The sequence below is a fragment of the Procambarus clarkii genome, chromosome 44, assembly GCF_040958095.1.
Source record: "Procambarus clarkii isolate CNS0578487 chromosome 44, FALCON_Pclarkii_2.0, whole genome shotgun sequence".
NCBI lineage: Eukaryota > Metazoa > Arthropoda > Malacostraca > Decapoda > Cambaridae > Procambarus > Procambarus clarkii.
This window is the reverse complement of record NC_091193.1, coordinates 30,351,366-30,367,687: the sequence shown is the minus strand read 5'-3', so window position 1 is coordinate 30,367,687 and position 16,322 is coordinate 30,351,366. Positions and strand designations below refer to the sequence as shown.

The window sequence follows — 16,322 nt, the reverse complement described above, 5'->3', positions numbered from 1 at the left end:
CATCAGTATGTTAAGACACAGTGGCCCGTTAAAACACCTACATTGGTGTGTTAGGACATAGATGTGTTTTAAAACAAATGATTAAGCCTCGAAACTCTTTATAAACTTAAATTTAAATTAATAGTTAATGAGGCTACACCTTTATTACTAATTGAATGATAATATTGTGGTTCTAACAGTGGAATCATCGGCAGATGCAGTGTAAAGGCACAAGCTACTAAGCCGTACATTGGAGTACAAACTATTGAAACGCATCTTTTACTGTATGAGATAAAAGGTCATGTAGAGTCTGCTCTATAACAGTCCTTATAATTAATAATTTATCACACATACCTGAATGCGAACATAAATACCTCTCTCCTAAGGGCCAAACAAGATTAGGGTATAAAAACAAGGAAAATAATAGTTTCTATAATTACAAAGAGATTTTATTTCAAAGTTTTTAGGTTTCGTTACAAAATCACTAATGCAACTGAGGTATTATTTAACAGACTGGGTATTAACTTTGACTAATGGTCCCACAAAACCAGGGACTTTCTCACATCAGTTCCATTACTTTGTAATCTTCCCATAACTCGATATGCAACTGTCATATATTCTAACAGCATGTCACATACATTAACAAAGTTCTTACTAGTTATCAGTGTGGTAAAGCAAAGGCAAATGGCAAGGAATAGTATGACACAGGACACAAGCTCAGGAATGAACCTCAATACAAATTAACACAATCTCTAGAATGGACGGAACAGTCATCAGTTATTGGCAGCAGACCAATGGGACATGTGAACACCATATATCCTACACCTATCATACAAAGTAGCACCACAATTACACAAAATACGACACTGCACTATACCAAATGGGATGACCACCTAACTTGACCTAATGGGTAGGATGATCATGTGAATAGTAATGTGATCTAGCATCTGTCCATGTTTACACTTGTTTCCCTCCAGCATTCCAATGTTTTCTGGTTACCCACCTATTACTTTTTCCTTTCTTATTTTATATAAACTGGTTCTCCATATTTAATATAACACTCGTATTTTCAACATGCTTTCCAGTCAAAGAACGTACTTGGAATAGTCTCCGTTTTCAATATTAAGTACAGTACTACTTGTTTACGTCTTTTTAGAGATGATCATTTTTCCACTGTACTTATACACACTACACATGTGCAGAAGAGTTGTGGATCTGGTGAGGATTTTGAAAAATGGCTTTTCTACCACCACCACCCATTATTTCATATATTCCCCACAAAGATCCATTCCTTACAACAGTCTAAATTACCTTTGATTATAGTGGGTGCACAAGTGTTGAGCAAGAAGCAGTGTTAAAATGTTGGGAGTCTGTGTCCAAGAGCCGGTCGGCCGAGCGAGGGGAGCCGGTCGGCCGAGCGAGGGGAGCCGGTCGGCCGAGCGGACAGCACGCGGGACTTGTGATCCTGTGGTCCTGGGTTCGATCCCAGGCGCCGGCGAGAAACAATGGGCAGAGTTTCTTTCACCCTATGCCTCTGTTACCTAGCAGTAAAATAGGTACCTGGGTGTTAGTCAGCTGTCACGGGCTGCTTCCTAGGGGTGGAGGCCTGGTCGAGGACCGGGCCGCGGGGACACTAAAAGCCCCGAAATCATCTCAAGATAACCTCAAGAAGAGACAATTGCTTCTCAGTGAATACTCAGACAGCGGCAAATTTAAATGTCTGAAAACTCGTCATGGAAGAAAATAGCAGGAATAATTACTACATCTATGATACATTCCTCCCATGATAGAGTTATTGTTTCTATGGAAATACCATACATTTAGTTGTGTAGTGCAGCCGGAGCTCGCCGGAGTGGCTGGCACTCCGGCACCTCTGCAAGTGGATAAATACATGATTGATGTTTTTTCTTTATTTGTTTGATAATTATATTTAATGATAATTAGTGAGTACAAACACAAAATACTTTAGTGTGCGACATATATAGAAACAGGATAGGAAATCACAGGCTTTTGTCAGGCCCATCAGAGCTCCAGCACCTATTAGACAAAACTGGTACTGCACCCCCTGCATACACTCTTGAAAGACATCATACTTTGTAATTTTAGAACATTAGGCTCTCATATATGCTCTCTTATTATACTTTAACATGCAGTGTTCATTTCTTCCCACCATTTGAAATGAGAGGATTAATTTATTAGAGTCCCTGCCTCTCAATAACCCCTAAGCTGCTCTGGGCTATTTGGCCTTCAACACCCATAGGCACAAAAAAAAAAAGACAGTGTTGAATGTAATGAAGCGCCATTTTCTGGGTAAGTCCCGAAGGCTCCCCGGAGTTTATAGGCTGATATGCTAATGTCAGACTTTGGCATCAGTCATGTGTATGGAGTTCTTATGGCCCTACCGGGGACCACGAGCCAGAACCTGTCCCCCTCTAGAGAAGCAAGGGGAGCAATGGCCTATAGAAACCCCCGTGTGATTGGAAGCATTCTATGTCTGCCATCGACCGACTTAGGCACCCAGAAAGGTAGGCGTCCCAAAACAAACCCTTATTCTGGTGAAAATTGCAACCAAAAACCGAATGAGTAGATAGAACTCCCCAAACAAAAACGAGCAAACTAGTATGACGTCAGCCGTCGCGACACTGTCTGTGCAGCTCCCCCCCTCCGTAGCCCCAGACCCACCACGCCGGCGATCCACACCCCAGTTCTGAGGCTGGATGTCAAAACGCGAAAAAACACAGAGCGGAGGGACAGAGGGAGGGATGCCGGGGAGCCTCCAGGACTCACCCAGGAAATGGTGTTTCATTACATTCAACGCTGGTTTTCTGGGGGCCCCTACGGCTCCCTGGAACTAACTACCCACAGAGGAAAAGAATAGGGACTTACCCAGGAGGCAGTTGCTGCTAACTCCTCAACCCGAAGTCAAGACGACTAGCTGCATCCGCCGACCCAAAGCGACACAGGCTCGACTGGGCCCAAGAACGTTTACAAGGTAACGAGCAGCCAGGACCCTGTTAAACCGCCAAATCCCCGCACCCGAATGTCAGCCCAGGACATATTGCCAAAGACGGCGGCAAGAGCCACGAACTTGCGGACGTCATGGGCACGGGGATAGATCACAGGCTGGCCAGCCTTAATAACCCTGCAATGACCTGGGAGACCTGCACCCTCGAACAGGGAAAAAGGGAAACCGGATCAACCCAAAGCGCGGCCACGGACACAGAAGCCGCGGCGTGCAAATAACGGCGGGGAGCTGCAACAGGACACAAAACATGATGCACCCCCGGCCTAACCAACCAAGCATCAACAACCCAGGGACCCCTCTGGAAAGCAGCAGTCTCATTCTTTGCCAGAAAAAAAGGAGAAGGCTGCAAACGAGCGAAACCTCTGCGCCGGAGGAGAGCATGAAGCTCACCGACCCGACCCCCAAAGGCCAATGCCAACAAGAAAAGAGCCTTCGAAAAACAATCTGGAACCGAAGGGGTTACAACAAAATGAGAAGAAAGAAAAGAGAGCACTCTGTCCAATGACCAGGACGGCTCAGGCAGCGCATGAGCAAGCCGGAGGTGAAACAATGCCCGAGACAGCTTGCAAAACGGTGCAGCCGTGACATCAATACCAAAAGCAGCGTTAGGCATAAAGAGATGGTCCTGGAATAACCAAGAGAGAAAGGACAACACCACCCTAACAGAAAGCGAAGTACAACGATGAAGACGTAAGAAGAACCGGAAGGACCACCATGAAACTATATACTGCCGCCAAGACGAAGCCCGCAGGTGGGACACTAATAAGGAAACCACCTGATCCCCATAGAGATAATGATAAACTTGAGTAAAAAACATCATACGCGAAGACTCGAGGAGAAGACTGAACCATCCACATGACATACCGGTCCGATCTGCTGGAAGAGGCGGAGCCACGGGAAAACCTCAGGGTTCGGACACCAAGCAAGCAGCGCCTGAAACCACGGCTGGGCCGGCCACCAAGGGGCCAAGAGGACAACTCTTCCTGACTTCAAGTTAGTCAGGACCTGGAGCAACAGCTGAACCGGGGGAAAGAGGTACAGGAACCCCCACCTCGACCAGTTCTGCCGAAACGCATCGACTGCGACGGCCTCGCAGTCGGGAAAGGGCGCTACATACAGGGGAAGGCGCCAAGACCACACTGATGCGAAGAGGTCCACCTAGGGGCATCCGAACCTCTGGTAAAGCCAACGGAAGGAGTCGGTGTCGACCGTCCATTCCGTGAAGAGAGGGGAACGAAACGAGACAGGCCGTCAGCCAAGACGTTGGACACTCCCGCACATAAACTGCCAGGAGAGCCAAACCCCGAGAACTCAACAGACGAGTCACCCAAAGCGACCAGCGCCAAAGAGCCAAGGACCGCATCGAACCCCCCTGGTTCAGACAATGAACCACCGGGGAGCAGTCTGAATGGAGCCGGATCATCGACCTGCGGGCACCTCGAAGCCTCCGAAGAGCAAACCACACCACCACGAACTCCCACACAGTGCTGTGGGATTGACGGAAGGACGTACCACACCGTCCCAGGCCGGCCTAGTGAGCACTGGTCACAAAGCTCCAGCCGAGAGACGACGCGTTAATGAACACATTGAGCGAGGGTTCGGGTAGGCTGACAAACAAGCCGCCGAGGCCAAGGGGCCAGAACCAGGAACAGCCCCAAGCACCCCCACATCCTTCGTGAGCCAGTCGGACGACAGCTCCAGGAGGGAAAAGAAACGCAAGGCTGCAACCAAAAAGCCCCCCGAGCACACAAGTCCTCCCCCACCTGCGCCGCCAAAAGGGAGGGAACCTGCATATGGAGCCGAACGACACCAACATCCCGGGGAAGGCAGGAGCAAACAAGCACTCATTAAGGTGCTCAAGGTCGCCCCCCAGGAAAACCTGAAGCACCGTCGAGGCCTCCCGCCACTTAAGCGTGCGGGAATGGCAGAAGGAGTGGCAAGCCTCTAAGATAAAGACAGGGCAGTCTGCCAGCCAGGACGACTCCGAAACCTCGTAACGGAGCCAGAAAGGGAACGTAGTCCCAAACCTGAAAGCTGAGGGATCCATTGACGAGGCATAATCCAGGTCACGCAGGAGGTTTGCCGCAAGGGCTGCCCGTACCGCAGCAAGTTGGATGCGATAAGCTGAAAACCTCTGGAAAGATGGAACCGAAGCACCCAGGGAACACGGAACTAAAGCACCAGGGGAACACGGAACCAAAGCACCCGGGAAACATGGAACCGAACCAGGGGAGGGGCAGACACCAAGTCCAACTCGTACATAGTGGGGAGAAAAGAAAACCCCACTCCTTGTAACAGTAAGCCCCCGCTCAGAGGGCAGAAAAACCCAGGCGGGGTCCAGCAGGGCCCAAGGCCCCCAAGTCAACCCCTCCCCCAGCCCCAGGGTCCTCCTCTACAGGACCCGGGGCAAAGTCCTCCCCCAAGCACAACCCTACCAGATAAGGCCGCCGCAGCCATAGAATCCAGATAGAATGAGGCCCACTGGTCAGACCCAGAGGCTTTGGCCGGGAGAGGAGACTCGAATGCCTCCATTGCCACACCAGAAGGGGCATCCCCTGAGGCTGCCCGAGTCTCAAGACCAATTATCCCCTGCCCCGACTCCGAAACACTCAGACATTACGGGCCGGAAGCAAGGGTGGGGGACCAGAACGAACAACAGAAGGGAAAGGACTAGGAGGTGTGGACTGAACCAGGGTCGAAGAGACCCCCACCCCCAAGTCCAGGTCCCTATAAGCAAAACGGTGCAGCCACGGGGCATCCGGGTGAGCAATCAACCGAGCGCATTGCAACAAATGAAATCTAGAATGAAATGCCTGCGCAGCCTGTACCCGAAGATGATCACCCACAGATTGGGTAAATTGAGTCACCAGCAAGCAGCAATACTCACAGGACTCAGGGTCGAAAGTGTCACTGACCCAACAGGCTGCATGATGGGAGGCAAAAACAATGAGGGTCACCCTGAGACAAGGGGACCGAACAACCCTCAAACTCGCAAGAAGTGAGGGGGGACCACAGGGTCACATCCATCGGACCCACACGTTCCCTAGGGGATTCCCAGGGTCCTGAGCGTTTACTTGAAGAGTACTCGCACTCAGGTAAACCCAGGCAGGGTACTGCCAACCAGCGCCCAAAACTACCAAACAAACTGTCTAAAGGTGAACCCGAGGGACGTGTACACTCACGGGACCAAGCAGGGGGCACCACCAAGTATCAGGGTGAGGCCAAACACCAGTAGCAAGTAGGGTAGAACCCCCCAACAAGGCAAAAACAAAATGAAAAACAAAACCCCGCAAGAGGACAGCGAACCCCAAGGAACAGAGCCGGCCGCTATGTCGGGAATACATAGATGCGCAGCACCCTGTGCCCCTTACCAGTGCAAAAACTGCCTCTTACCTTAAGGTTAACGAGGGAGACAAAACACCCACATACCCAAAAGGCGGCTGAAAAAACGAGCAGTTAAACGGACCCACAGAGGCAGACCAGGAGGAACTTGTGGAAGGTAACCCCAAGCTCCAAGGGCAGTACTTACAAGGCACCTAGGGATGGGAACCCTAGGCGCATACAGTCTGAGTACTGAGGAATAACTCCTGGCTCTCGCACCCCCTGGAGAACAGCCGCCACACACTAGGCACTGCGCCGCAAAAAGACTGGAGCCAGAGCACACAACCGAGCCAATAGCATCAGCCTCAAGAACTGGGGTGCGGATCGCCGGCGCGGTAGATCTGGGGCTGCCCCTTTCCACTCCCGGGGAGGGGGTGGCAGCGCAGACAGTGGCGCATGATGGATGACGTCATACTAGTTTGCTCGTTTTTGTGTGGAGAGTTCTATCTACTTATTCGGCTTTTGGTTGCAATTTTCACCAGAATAGGGGTTTGTTTTGGGACGCCTTCCTTTCTGGGTGTCTAACCTGATCGATGGCAGACATAGAATGCTTTCCAATCACATGGGGGTTTCTATAGGCCATTGAGGTCTGTGATTCTAGCCTCGGCAGCCTTCCTCAAAATGCATGCTCTTCTCCTTCAGGAGGCAGTGGCGGCATTTTATTCTGTCTGCCTTGCATGGCCACATTGATCCTTTTATTAGATTTGGCTTGGTATCTTGCCGTTTTGTCTGCCTCCCCCTTTTCACCTCTTCTCATTGTAGAGGATCTCGTTGCATGGGTTTCATCCATGGCATCATTCGATTCCTGCTCCATTAATCATTTGTTATTTTCTCAGGGGTTTTCACCCACTTTGAGGCAGTCTGGTAAGGTGGGGACCTCACCTGTTGTTGGTTGAGGTCCTCAGGTGGGTTTTATTCTCGGGCTGTTGTGCTTCCCGATGCGAGTTCCTCCTCTGCTTGATATTGCCACTTTGTACTGTGGAAGGATGGTTCCGCTCTTGGTATGCACTGTCCCTTTTGTGGTTCACCCCTACTATGCTTTCATAGGGGGGGTGGCATCTGGCTTATTTTTCCAGTTCCTGGTCCCACAATTTATAGACATTTCGAGGCATTTCCACCCTATGGTGTAGTTCATTGGTCCCTTCCCTGTTCTTCAGATTGGATCTCACAGGTCAGAAGTCCTCCCTGGCACTGCATTGGGTCACTGCAGGTTCGTTAGACTCGGGTGTGGTCAAAATGACCTCGTCCTTTCAGTAGGTTTCCTAGTTTTTTCTAGTCCCATAGTGGGATTTGGCCGACTTACTGTACATCCTCGATCTTTCGGGAGTGAATAGCTTCATTCCCTGTCCAATGTTCCATGTGACCATTTTGGCCCTAGTTGTCCTGCTACTACAGGCTGCACCTTGGATGGTGTCCATGGACATCAAGGACACTTACTGGTACGTCCCTATCCGTCCCAGGTTCAGGGACTGTCAAATGTTTTGTTGTAAAGTATCAGGCTTACCACTTCAGGACTCTTCCCTTCAACTTGAATCCCCTCCATGTGTTTACCAGGTTAGTGTAGGTCATTGTGGCCTGGCTACATCTCTTAAGGGTTTGTGTGTTGGCCTACCTCGATGACTGTCTGGTATGGGTCCCAAGTCGGTCTGCTTGTCAGCTGACCATGGATCTGGTTCTTTTCCAGCTCGCCAGGTTCAGGTTCCTGGTAAATTGGATGAAGTCCTAGTGGATTCTGTCTCAAGTTTGGACTTGACTGGGGCCTTCTTTGGGATTCTTGGCTGGCTTCTCTGTCCTCGCCTCTGGCAGTTTTGCTCTGCATGCAGTTCCATCACCGTCAGGTGTTGGATCAGCCCCGGGTGACTCAGCCGTTGGTTGAATGATTGTAAAGGAGCCTGAACTTTGCCTGCATGGTTTTCCCACTGGGCAAAGTTGGCTCTGGGCTCTGAGTTAACTTTCTGGTTCCGACACTCCTGGGACTGGCGGGTTTATGGTGGACTACTTGTGACTGGACTGGTCGAGGTGGAGATGCATTTACTTTTTTGTCCCAGTTAAGTAGTTGCTCCTGTGCTGTCCAGTGTGAAGTCATACTCAGGGAGGGTGATCCTTGGTGGCACCCCCAGCCTTGGTTTATGGCACTTCTCACCCAGTGTTCGAAACTGGTATTTGCCCATGCATCCACCTGTTTCAGCATATCAGCCTGACAATGTATTTTGCTGCTTCAACCTTCCCCTGAGCATTTCATGCCTGGAGTTCTTGATGCATGTGTGTCACTATTTGTATGGCAAGCAGGTGGCTGGTTTGTTGGTGTCCTTCCTGTATCTTTCTTTATGGCAGCAATATAAAGTTGCCTGGTGCTCATTTTTGCCAATGTGTCTTTGTTGTCTTTCCTCAGTTTCAGTCAGAGTTGTCCTGTCCTTTTCATTGTGGCTGTTTCTGGATTGGCAACTCTTGCCCAATATTGTCACTTCTCATCGTTCGCAGCTGACAGCTGCTATTGTTTATATTTGCCACCTCCAGTTCAGTGTTCAGCAAGTTACTTAAGTGTTTTTTTTTTTACCTCTGGCCAGCTCCTGCTCCTTCTGAGCCATCTTGGTCTCTTGACCAGATATTGGGTTTCTCTCCTTGCCCCAGCTTATGGCTTCCCCTTCGAATTGTGATGTCTTAAGGTGGTGTTTTTACTGGCTCTCACCTCTGGTGGTAGGGTTGAGGAGCTTCAGGCACTTCTCTGAAGGTGGGCTTTTGTTGTTTTGAACCTGATGGGCAGTTTTTTATTTTGCAGCCTTCTTTTTTAGCAAAGAATGAGTCAGAAGGCTTCTGGAAAGAGTCATTTGGTGATTGATGCTTGGCTGGTTTGGTTCTTGGTGCATAATTTGTTGTTTCCAGTGGTGGCTTTTCAGCACTATTTGTGGGGCACCAGATCTGTCTTGGTAGATGCCTTGTTGCACGACCTTGCTTCCTTCATCCCCAGTTACAAAATTCACACATACACATCCTAGGGCATTTGCAGTGTCATTAAATCTTGCTAACATACAGTTAGCTAGATTTCTAGCTAACCATAGCACCATCTAGCGCCTATGGTGCTCACAATTATGCGGCTTTGGCTCGGTTTTCTTCAACATATTTTGGACTTGTATTCAGGCTTGAAGGTTTTGGAATTCTAACAGGGATTACCTTGGAGTTACCTTGGAGTATTTCCAGGGCTAAGCATCTCCGCAGCCCAGTCGTCGACCAGACCTCCTCGTTGCTGGACTGGTCAACCAGGCTGTTTGACGCGGCTCCTCGCAATCTGACATATAAATCACGGCCTTGTTGATCCGGTATCCTTTGGAGGTGCTTATCCAGTTCTCTCTTGAACACTGTGAGGGGTCAGCCAGTTATGCTCCTTATGTGTAGAGGAAGCGTGTTGAATAGTCTCCGGCCTCTGATGTTGATGGAGTTCTCTCTCAGAGTATCTGTTGCACCTCTGCTTTTCAACGGGGATATTCTGCACATCCTGCCATGCCTCCTGGTCTCATGTGGTGTTATTTCTGTGTGCAGGTTTGGAACTAGCCCCTCTAATATTTTCCACGTATAGATTATTATGTATTTCTCCCACCTGCGATCGAGAGAATACAGATTTAGGCTCTTTAGTCGGTCCCAGTAGTTTAGATGTTTTACTGAGTGGATTATAGCAGTAATCCACTCAGTAAAGTTATGCTCCTTATGTGTAGAGGAAGCGTGTTGAATAGTCTCCGGCCTCTGATGTTGATGGAGTTCTCTCTCAGAGTATCTGTTGCACATCTGCTTTTCAACGGGGATATTCTGCACATCCTGCCATGCCTCCTGGTCTTATGTGGTGTTATTTCTGTGTGCAGGTTTGGAACTAGCCCCTCTAATATTTTCCACGTATAGATTATTATGTATTTCTCCCACCTGCGATCGAGATAATACATTATTTAGGCTCTTTAGTCGGTCCCAGTAGTTTAGATACATTACTGAGCGGATTATAGCAGTAAAGGATCTCTGCATACTCTCCAGGTCAGCAATTTCTCCAGCTTTGAAAAGGGCTGTCATTGTGCAGCAGTACTCCCCTCTAGAGAGCACTAGCGTCTTGAACAGTATCATCATCGATATAGTATCTCTAGTGTGAAAGGTTCTTGTTATCCAACCTGTCATTTTTCTTGCAGTTGTGACGACTACTTTATTGTGTTCTTTGAAGGTAAGGTCTTCCGACATGAGTACACCCAAATCCTTTACATTGCCTTTTCGTTCTGTGTTATGATTTGACTGCGTTTTGTACGTGGTTTCCGTTTTTATATTTTCATTTTTTCTGTAGCGCATGAGCTGGAACTTATCTGCGTTAAACACCATATTATTTTCTGTAGCCCATAGAAAGACCTGATTTACATCTGATTGGAGGTTTGCCGTGTCCTCTATGTTATCTACTCTCATGGAAATCCTAGTGTAATCTTCAAAGGATGATACAGTACTACAGACTGTGTCCTTGTCTATGTCCGATATGAGGATGAGAAAAAGTACTGGAGCAAGCACAGTATCCTGGGGGACTGAGCTCTTCACGGTTGATGAACGGGATTTTGTTTTGTTGACTATTACACATTGGGTTCTGTTAGTCAGGAAATTATAGATCCATCTGCCTATTTTTCCGGTAATTCTTATTGAACGCATTTTATGTGCAATAACACCATGATCACATTTGTCAAAGGCTTTTGCGAAATTTGTGTAAATTACATCAGCGTATTGTTTGTCTTCCATGGCATCTAATGTTATGTCATAGTGGTCCAGCAACTGTGACAGGCAAGAGCGCCCTGTTCTGAAACCATGTTGTCCGGGGTTATGGAGATGCTGTGATTCCATGTATTTTGTGATCTTATTTCTTAGCACTCTCTCAAAGATTTTTATGATGTGCGATGTTAGTGCTATTGGTCTGTAAGGTCTGTAATTTTTTGCCTCTGCCTTATTTCCTCCTTTATGGAGTGGTACTATCTTTGCTGTTTTTGGTATGTCAGGGATAACGCCAGTATCTAGGCTTTGTCTCCAGAGAAAGTGAAGGGCCTGTGATAGTGGTTTTTACAGTTCTTGATGAATATGGAGTTCCAAGAATCAGGACCTGGTGTAGAGTGCATAGGCATAGTGTTTATGGCTTCCTCAAAATCCAGTGGGGATAGGGTGACATCTGATATATGATTTGATGTTGGTATCATATCCATGAAAAATTCATTTGGGTTATCAATCTTTAGTGTGTTTAGTGGCTCGCTGAAAACAGAGTCGTACTGCTTCCTCAGTAGCTTGCTTATTTCTTTGTTGTCATCGGTGAAAGTTCCATCTTCCTTTCGCAGGGGCCCAATATTAGATGTGGTTTTTTATCTTGATTTTGCACAGGAGAAAAAAACCAGCGTTGAATGTAATGAAACGCTATTTTCTGGGTGAGTCCCGGAGGCTCCCCGGAGCTTACAGGCTGATATGTTAATGTCAGACTTTAGCATCAGTCATATGTACGGAGTTCTTATGGACCTACTGAGGACCACGAGCCAGAACCTGGCCCCCTCAGAGAGGCAAGGACAGTAATGGCCTATAGAAAGCCCCGAGTGGTTGGAAGCATTCTATGTCTGCCATCGACCGGGTTAGGCTGGGATAACATAGAACGAAAAGGCAATGTAAAGGACCTGGGTGTACTCATGTCGGAAGACCTTACCTTTAAAGAACACAATAAAGTAGCCGTCACAACTGCAAGAAAAATGACAGGTTGGATAACAAGAACTTTTCACACTAGAGATGCTATACCGATGATGATACTTTTCAAAACGCTTGTGCTCTCTAGAGTGGAGTACTGCTGCACAATGACAGCCCCTTTCAAAGCTGGAGAAATTGCTGACCTAGAGAGCGTGCAGAGATCCTTTACTGCTAGAATCCACTCAGTAAAACATCTAAATTACTGGGACCGACTAAAGAGCCTAAATCTGTACTCCCTTGAGCGCAGGCGGGAGAGATACATAATAATTTACACGTGGAAAATAATTGAGGGGCTGGTCCCAAACCTGCACACAGAAATAACACCACATGAGACCAGAAGACATGGCAGGATGTGCAGAATACCCCCGTTGAAAAGCAGAGGTGCAACAGGTACTCTGAGAGAGAACTCTATCAACATCAGAGGCCCGAGACTGTTCAACACGCTTCCACTACACATAAGGGGCATAACTGGCAAACCCCTCACAGTGTTCAAGAGAGAACTGGATAAGCACCTCCAAAGGATACCTGATCAACCAGGCTGTGACTCATACGTCAGGCTGCGAGCAGCCGCGTCTAACAGCCTGGTTGATCAGTCCAGCAACCAGGAGGCCTGGTCGACGACCGGGCTGCGGGGAAACTAAGCCCCGGAAGCACCTCAAGGTAGCCTCAAGGTAGGCACCCAGAAAGGTAGCGTCCTAAAACAAACCCCTATTCTGGTGAAAATTGCAACCAAAAGCCGAACGAATGGATAGAACTCCCCAAACAAAAATGAGCAAACTAGTATGACGTCATTTGTCGTCGCGCCACTGTCTGAGCAGCCCCCCTCCCCGGGAGGGGGGAGGGGGAGCCCCAAACCTATCGCGCTGGCGATCCACACCCCAGTTCTGAGGCTGGATGTCAAAAACACATGAAAAAACCGCCGACCGGAGGGAGGGAGGGATGCCAGGGAGCCTCTGGGACTCACCCAGAAAATGGCGTTTCAGTTACATTCAATGCTGGTTTTCTGGGGGGAGCCCCTACAGCTCCCCGGAGCTAACTACCTACAGAGGGGAAAAAAAAAATTGGGACTGACCCGGGAGGCGGTCACCGCACACTCTACCCGAAGTCGAGACAACAGGTCGCAACTGCCGACCCATAGCTACACAGGCCTGACTGGGCCCAAGAATGTGTACAAGGTAACGAACAGCCAAGAATCCTGTTCGACCTCCAAATTCCCCATGCCCGAACATCCTCCCAGGACACAGTATCAAAGACAGCGGCAAGAGCCACGAACTTGCGGATGTCATGGGCACGGAGATAGACCGCAGGCTGGAGAACCTGAAAAACCCCACGGACGACCTGGGAGACCCGCACCCTCTAACAGGGAAGAAGGAAACCGGAGCAACCCAAATCGCATCCATGGACCTAGAAGCCGTGGCGTGCCAACCACGGAGGAGAGCCGCAACCGGACAAAAAAATGCACCCCGGGCCCAACCAACCAAGCATCAAACAACCCAGGGAACCCTCCGGAAGCAACAGTCTCATCCTTCGCCAGAAAAGAAGAAGGCAGCAGACGACCAAACCGAGCACCTCAACCGAAGGAGCAGAAAAACAAACTGGAACCGAAGGGGCCACAAGAAAACGAGAAGAAAGAAAAGAGCACTATGTCCAAAGACTAGGACGGCTCAAGCAGCGCAAGAACAAGCCGGAGGTGAAACAAGCACGAGACAGCTTACGAACGGTGCAGATGAAAGTCCAAAAGCAAAGCGAAGCGGCTCCGCCAGCGCCGCATAAAACGAGGCGACAGTACGCGGCAAGTCGATAGCCTCCAACCCTCAGCAGAAAAAACAAGCCGACGCCAACAAACGCAGCCACTGAAGAAGGGACAGAAGGAAAAGGACGGACCGCCAAAACACCCCATACTGCCGCCAAGAAGCACACAGGTGGGACACCAACAACAAAGCCACCTGACCACCAACGGACGCGAGATTCCCGAGGCAGAACGTAATCAGCACCGCCAAGGGTCATCCGAGCCTAGGAAGAGGCGGAGCCGCAGGAAAATCCCGGGTGCAACCACCAAGGAAGCAGAGCCGGAAGCCCAAGCCGGCAAGAAGGAGATGGAACGTCTGCCGAACATAAAAACCCTCCAATACAAGCTAGCTACTACAAGGTTAGGACAGAGAATCCAAGAAACATGGAAAAATCAGGCCCGGCACATCAAGACCAGCAAGGAAGGAGGGCCCTAGAAAATCAAGGGAACAATAAACCCCAACAAGGAAGGCGCCAGAAGGAGCACGGAAAAGACCGAACAAAACTCCACAACCAGACCCCCACACACAGCCTCAGGATCAAAACCGCAACAAAAATGTCACCACACTCCCAGAGGAAGGGACAGGGAAGATAAAGATAAACTGTAACACGAGTGGCACACAACAAGGGAACACAGGTGGAAACCGAGTACCCAACCAAGCCACAGGGACGTTAGAAGAAACGTGTGCAGCGTAACAGGCAATTGAAGGAACACATTAGGCAGCCCAACTTGGGCTGACCCCATACACAGCCCCAAGAGCAGAGATGAGAGCGCCCATGAAGCACAGAATCCGCTCGTCAGGCGAACGACAGGGAAGAGGCGGAACCAAAGAGCCAGAACCCAATCCTGCAAGCACAAGGAGGCGAGCACAAAACACCCTCGACACAGGAAAACGTACCACCGAAGGAGGTACCACCTCCACCGTTGAACAAGGTGCGATGTGGAACAAGGTGGAGGCGGGGCCCCGAACTCAAGCACGGTTAGACAAGCATAGGAGAGGGGCAGGATGAGTACAGTCAGGAGCAGCCTCGTATGGGCCAAGAGGCCTCCTGCAGTCACCTGTGATCCGAGGAAGGAAGTGGGTGGTGAGAACAAGAGCTGCCATGTATGGGCCAATAGCCCTGCAGCAGGCACCTCGGTTTTTATGTTCTACGTTCTCAAGTACGTATGTACACCAACTCCTACTCCCAAAAACAAAACAGCATCAGGATGAAGGAGATGCCAGACTGCACCAACTCACCTGCAGAACATAGGTGCTGAAGGGTCATGACGCAAGCCTATGAGAACGTAGCACCAGGGCGCTCATGCTGGAGAAGAGGAGGGGAGCGGCAAAAGAGGCGCCCCACACACAAAAACGCAGGGAAAAACCTCGTGACTTCCCCACAGCGGCACTCCAGAACACCCCCAAGAGCAACTGGGCACGGACTGGAGAATGACAAGAGCGAGAGGCGAAGCCCCCGAGAGGAAAATGGACGCAGAACACCAGCACGTGTGCACACCGCCCGGAACCAAAACAAACTCCCACGGCACATGAGTAGGACACAAAAGAAAAGTAGCCCAATAGGTTGAGCTACACAGGTCCATCTTACTCCGCCCAACAACAGAGCAGAAAAGTAGCTCAATGGGTCATATCCCGAGTGAACCGTTGAAGAAACAGGCCAACTCATGGAAACAGAAGCCAACTTAGCCGGCCCATTTAAGGGAAACAACGAACCGAAACAGAACCCAGGCGGGCCACCAGTAGCCAAACACGGCAACATGTAATCCAACCGGCGACAAGTAGCCCAACCGGCGACAAGTAGTCCAACCGGCGACAAGTAGCCCAACCGGCGACAAGTAGCCCAACCGGCGACAAGTAGCCCAACCGGCGACAAGTAGCCCAACCGGCGACAAGTAGCCCAACCGGCGACAAGTAGTCCAACCGGCGACAAGTAGCCCAAACATCTACAAGTAGACCAATCCGGCTACAAGTAGACCAATCCGGCTACAAGTAGACCAATCCGGCTACAAGTAGCCCAATCCGGCATCCCGGACCAGAACGGAAGGAAAACGAGCAGTGACGAGACACAGCGCGGAGAGAATGTATAAGAACAAATGATCGAGGTCAAAAACTCAGAAGCAGCCCGGAATAGGACCCACAAGCCCTAGAAAGGACCCGAGGGAAGCCCCACCTAACGACGACAGACGTACCAGTAAAACGGGAAGGAGCAAAACCGTCCTGAACCTTCGAGAACAGATAGAAGTAAACACAAAGGACGAAGGTACAGAAAAACCCACTCGCACCCGAGACCAAAAGTCATGCAGAACCCCAAGAAGAGGGGGACATGACGGAGATTAAGCCCCCGTCCCGGGAAAAAGGGGCGAAGAACGTAAAAAAGCACCCACCGACAGGACGGAAGCAACAGGCATAATGGACAA

General features: G+C 49.6%; 1 protein-coding gene across 1 annotated transcript in view; it reads right to left on the bottom strand.

The window, feature by feature from the left end:
• Nucleotides 1-400: 400 nt before the first annotated feature.
• LOC123745439 (protein broad-minded) overlaps nt 401-16,322 on the bottom strand; it is a 244,144-nt gene continuing 228,222 nt past the window's right edge. The window contains exon 11 of the mRNA XM_069300871.1: nt 401-1,852. The gene's annotated coding sequence lies outside the window, so the exon portion shown is untranslated. The remainder of the gene's footprint in view (nt 1,853-16,322) is intronic.